The sequence below is a fragment of the Stegastes partitus genome, unplaced genomic scaffold, assembly GCF_000690725.1.
Source record: "Stegastes partitus isolate 25-593 unplaced genomic scaffold, Stegastes_partitus-1.0.2 Scaffold402, whole genome shotgun sequence".
Classification (NCBI taxonomy): Eukaryota; Metazoa; Chordata; class Actinopteri; family Pomacentridae; genus Stegastes; species Stegastes partitus.
This window is the reverse complement of record NW_007578133.1, coordinates 282834-288833: the sequence shown is the minus strand read 5'-3', so window position 1 is coordinate 288833 and position 6000 is coordinate 282834.

Sequence of the window (6000 nt, the reverse complement as noted above, 5' to 3'; positions counted from 1 at the left end):
GTCTTTCCATCAGTCTCGCTTCATTTTCCCCATTCTGCCTGGTGAGTTGACCACTATTGCACTCAATTAAAATTCCACCATTTGTTTTCTCTGAAAATTAGGTTACTTCTGCAAATTTACACTAATTTACTTAACTTGCGCAAACCTCAGGCTCCAGCCGTTCAAAAAGCCTCGCTGTTTGTTTAACATGCAACTTGAACTCTGTGACTTTTACGTCAGCCCTTCCTCCACCCATTGCCTCTCTGTCTCCATCCCGCACTATTAGACCCACAAACACTGATCGACGCTCCATGTAGTTTGAACCAGGCACACTTTTCCCTGTCTTGGTTTTAAAATTGTTAACCAGAGTAGGTTTGATCAGTGAGATACATCAAGATGTGGTTTGGATTGGTCCACCACAGCCGCTCCTGAGGGAAGTTTTCCTCTCAGCGCACACCCCTAGAGAATGGCTCCCTGATATCCAAACTGCCAACAATGGCTCTCTATGCTTTGGTCGGTCACGTCAACGTGTCTTTTCCTGTGCGGACAGGGCCCTTTAAACCGAACAGCCGGGGAGTAAGGTTCCCAGGAAGTTGAGGAGTGAGAGTTGTGTATAGATTGGAGAGGGTGCTGTCAACAGACTTGAGCCTTTTGCCCCGACACATGACCTGACTACTTCCGGGTCATGTCGTGATAGCCTTCCTGAAGGTTATTCAGAGTGCCAGCGGTGTTTCACATGACCTCCAACACATGACATTCCTCAGCAGTAATATCATGAAACACTTTTCCTCACCCCCTCTCTCTTTCTCCCCCCCCACACACACACTCCACACTTGTCCACTCACAGTCTGCTTATGTCACATCCGATCATGTCAGTCCAGCCACACAGACCGAGATGTCGGTCACGGCTGTGTGATGTGTGAACATTAACTCAGTGTCAGCAGCTGAGTCATGGGGGTTAATGGAGACGATGGCGAGTGCAGGGGTCTTTAACGGAGCACGCTCTTTCTTCGGGCACGCGTGACTGAAGATCATCATCATTAGAGCCGAGGGTATGCAGCTATGAGCTCATCATGAACTGATGATGGTGCTCATTTGTCATGTCTATGAGGGGAATAAGTCATTCCCTCAAGAAAAGTGTCAGGCTGTGAAATGAAACTCTCAGCTTGTTTGGCTGTATGTTGTGTTTATAGATAACATTAAATCCTTTGACAGATTAAAGTGGAGTTCTTGAAGGTGCAAGAAATGTCAGCTTCCTTTACATGCAACAAAAAACAGGTTGTTGTGCAGCATAATGGGCAAAAGTGGGCAAAACAGGTTAAGTATTCTATTATGGTCTATGACTCCTTTGATTTACAAAAGCTATATACAGTAAGATGTCTTCCAGAAACTTAACTGGTATATCATCTATAAATAAAATAAACTGATCAAAATTTCTGCTTTTGGTTTATTCACATAATTACGCAAGATTTTTTACCACACTGATACAAAAATCTAACAAATTCAATATCTCCACAAAAGTCTTCTGCTCAGCGTATTTCAACATTTCCTGCAATGCAACACTAATATCTTACATACACAGAATTAAAACAATTACAATTAATCTAATAGAAAACCAATAAAAGATCAATTGGCAAAATTGTGCTAATCCAATAACTGTTTCATTAAATTTCAAAGAAAACTTTCCAAATATCCGCTGATTGCAGCTCCTCCATCTGAGGATTTATTCTCTTTATTATGTCATTGTGAAACAATTTTGCTTTTTGTTTGGACAAAGCACGACATTTCAATCAGTGACGCAGGCGTTCTAGTAATTAAAATGGACATTTGTCACTATTTTGTGACATTCTATAGGTCAAATAATTGTATAGCACAACTTAGTATAAGACAAATCTAAAATAATGTTTTTTGCAACATATTAAGTTATGATCATCTCAAGTTTTACTAAACTGTCAATACTTCACATCCCTTAGTATGTGCAAAACAGCCACAGTGACATATATGAGAAAGAAAAACTAACATTGTGTGTTTTTTATGAAATTACAGAGTAATAAACAACCTTTTATCACTGCTGACTAAATATGCCAAAAAAAAAGGACACTCTAAAAATGCCACACTTCTATTTCCTTATTGCAAATGTACATTTATTTGACTCCATAGAGCAACATTTTATCTTTATCAAAGTGCCATAATTCTCATGATTTCACCCACTTTTACTTGAGTCTCTTTCCAAAGCTTGCAGAGAGTCTTTAAAACTTTGAGTGAACCCCAACTTTGTGCTTGGCAAATACACAGGGAGTTGTGTCTGGGCCCCATAGGGCACGCTGGGGGCACTGTGAGGCTGGACTGAGGTCACATGATCGGTTCCCACAGCTTGGAAATTCTGCGTCCCTAAAGCTACAACAGGAAGCAGAGTTTAGGGACAGACTAATGGACAATCATTACGCTTTCTGGCTCCGTTTGCGCTCATTTGTTCTTCTAGTGTGAGAACATAGAGCTTCTAGCCCCCTGGCACATAAAGACAGTGATATCTGCACTTTGTTCATTATGCTGCACAAGTGATAGCCCATTTTCCCATTTCTTGGCTTTTATTCGTTTTAATTCATCCCCTACTTGAGCCATTTCTCCGGCTGTGTTCTGCTCGGTCTCCAGGTCTCTACTCTATCTCGTAATTCCCAGCTGATTGGTGGAACTAAATGAAGCACCAAAGAAATAAAAAAAAACTGCATCTACAAAGTTTCCTCTGCTCCAAACCATCATTAAACTGTCCGTGTCTTTGAAGCAATAAATGTAATTCATCCCACAACTGCTACACTGTGTTTAAAATTTGAGTATGTAAAGAGGTGGCATTGATTAAGGCAGCTAATCAAAGCATGTCTTTCTTCAAACACAAGACAACTTTTACTTCCTCTGTTCTCTTTCTACCAGCGTTAGATAACCAAGTAATGTTTGTTACTGTTGCTGACAGTGTTCTGTCTTCTTGTCTCAGCACCTGTCCAGTCTGACTAAAACGGTCATGGATGCATAGAAGAAAGGATGATGCACAGGCAATATGGCTGCAATTGTTAGACTATGCTTGAGAGACAGCCAAAAGAGACAGACCCACCAAACTGGGCCAAAAGAAAGCTCAGTGAATGGTGTGTGTGTGTATTTAGGGGGCAGCATGGATGGGAGATGTCAACATTTTTCCTTCAGAGTGCCCATCTCCATTTGCATAATTTCCATTCCCCACGAGCAACAAAGAAAGGAGGAGATGCTCATACAAAACCCAAATTGACGTGGGAACAATAGTGGCCTGAAGGGTCATTTCATGGGGGGTAAAATTCCCTAAATCACGGTTTAATATTTTGTCAGGCTAGTTTTGGAAAATGCTATTTTGCCAAAGCTCAGTCAAACCTCTGCTTTGTCTGATTTGACGAGCAAACCGCATTAAACATGAATAGTCTTCAAATGTTCAAAAATGAAATAAAAAGAAAACAATAGCTTTCACTTTACTTGTCAGTATCCTCTGAATTTGCAGGAGAACTAAAATTGAACAGCAAAGAGATAAAAGCGGGATGGTAAATAGAGGATGGCGGACATGTCAATGATTAATGCTCATCCTTCCCAAAGTTCAGCTTGAGATGCATAATTCACTCAAGACCACAATCCCCTAAATCATATAAAACAAGTGGACAAACAGCTAACAAACACAAATGTTCACAAAAGTTGGATTTTACTGGAAAGACGTGAAGGAAAGCAAAAGTGCAGATAGCAGCGGGTGCTCTATTGAAAGTTTTGTGAATGGTGCACCGGCTGAAGAGGCACACACAGCTGGCAGAGGGGCAGGTGTAGGGAGTGAGAGTGGCTGATGTGAGGGCGAGTGAGAGGGCGGGCAGGCAGGCAAAGATGGATGATGGATGGTGTTGATACAGGAGGCAGCAGCCCTGCTTTATCTAGGCAGCACAAGGCAGACCTGCCGGGGTGATGGGTGGGCTGTCAGCCCTTTGTTTATGGACCACCACCCATCTCCCATCTCTTATATGCCCCAAAAACCAAGATCACTCAAAAATAGCTACTACCTCACCGCTCTTTGTCTCTCCATCTCTGACACTCCTTCTTTTTCATTTTATTCTCGAACAAATTTGTCTTCCCAAGTTTGTTTCAGATGTACAGTAGCAACAGAAGGACTCTACAACAGTGTCTATTTCATTTCTCTCCTTTTGCCGGCAAACATAAAAAATAAATATTACATCCATTGTGATCATTTTAACTGCTGATAATAGAGTGTGTCTCTCGCACATTTAAGTCGACGGAAGAGGAAAGAGAAGAAAGGGAGCAGGCGAAAGAGAGACAGAGAGCAAAGGGAGGAAGTGAATCTAATCCAACCATATCCCCACGAGTTGCACGCTTCCAATTAACGACTGGTTGGTTTATCAGTCTCCAACGGGTGATTGCTGTTTTTAATCATTTTCTTTCTCTACACGTTTTTTTTTTTTCCCCACTCTATCAGTTCTTTCCACTCTTATCATCTAACCCCCTCCTCGTGCTTTCTCGCTTCCCACCCCATCTCTGTTCAGCGCTGCCTCGGTTTCATCATGTTTCTCATGGAGCAGCTCTCTCACGCTGCGTCCGGCATTAAAGCCCCGTCTGTCTATTAAATGTAAACTTTGATGTGCGAGTTTAAAATCTGCCTGTGGTTGTTCTTTTGACCACTGACGCAGCACCTTCCACAGTAAATTAACCAGCACAGCACACCAAATGATTTAACTCCAAATAAGTGTGTGATCAAGAAACAACACCTGAGTCACATCCTGAATAATAGCGGCGCTAAATGAAATGGGATACATACAGTGACCCACAGTATTGGAAGTTTGATAAAGTTTGAGTCTTTGGATCAGGACAACAGACGGTTTGTTTAGGCCTTTTCTCCTGACTCATCCAGAAACACAGCTGTGGTCCTTTGCAAACACCTCTTCTTTCACCTGCCTTTGTTAGTGTGATTGATTTGGAGGCCTGAAATGTGCCTGTCACACTGATCGATCTGCCCACTTGATGGTGGTGGTGGTGAGGGGGGGGAGGTTTATCCCTCCGCCCGCTGGCATTGTAATAAATGGGGGCTGACGGGCAGGTGACGGAGCAGCAGTTATGGCTTCTTTAATTTACCCAACGTATCACACTGACAGAGACTCATAACAAGGTGACACGGCGCTGTAATGGTTACGCTCAGTCACCTCTTGTCGGGCGGAGAGAGGGAGGTAGGGAGGAGGGGGGGGCGGAGGTGTATGATGTGTGTGGATTTGGTTTGTGTGGCGACGAGCTCCTCGTATGTGTGTGTGTTTGCAGAGACTCACTGATTCGACGCCGCTGCCTCTCCTCCCTCTGGTCAAGGTGTTATTGAGAGCGGGGCTGTTATCTCTGCTGATGAGGTCGCCCGCTGCCTCGCTAACGGGGAGTACACCAGCCATACCAATCCCAGCGAGCTGAGCAGCGTGTCCGGGTGGGTCGTTGCTAGCCACATCCTCCTGGGTGGGCTATAACTCATCCCCAGATGGGGATAGGGCCTTATCTCAGTCCCCCCTCCGCAGGCCTGCCCCTCGCCTGCTCTGTCTTGGGGGAAAAGATTTTCTGGTGCCCTGGTGTGTGAGTTATAGTTGGGGTTAAGGTGACTGAATAGGCCTGTCTGTTTGGGTTGTCTTAGTGAATTTATGTCTGTGTGGGCAGCGGAATGTGGAGCTGCATGTGTGCACGTTTATACAGTACGTCTGCAACTGAGATTTATTCATCATGTAAACATTCCTAAGTTGTGCATGCCCATCTTAATGCATCCCATTCCATACGGTAAAGCATTATTGTCGTAAGTTATTTAATCATGTGAAGGGCATCGTTACAGTTGCATCTGAGGGCTGCCCACCCCCCCCACCTCCTCCTCCTTCTTCCGCGTGCACATACACACTCCCCTCCACCCACCTACCCCATCCACACCGCCTCTCTCTGTCATCTTGGCCTATCAATCAAAAATGTATTAAGTCCGGAGTCGGG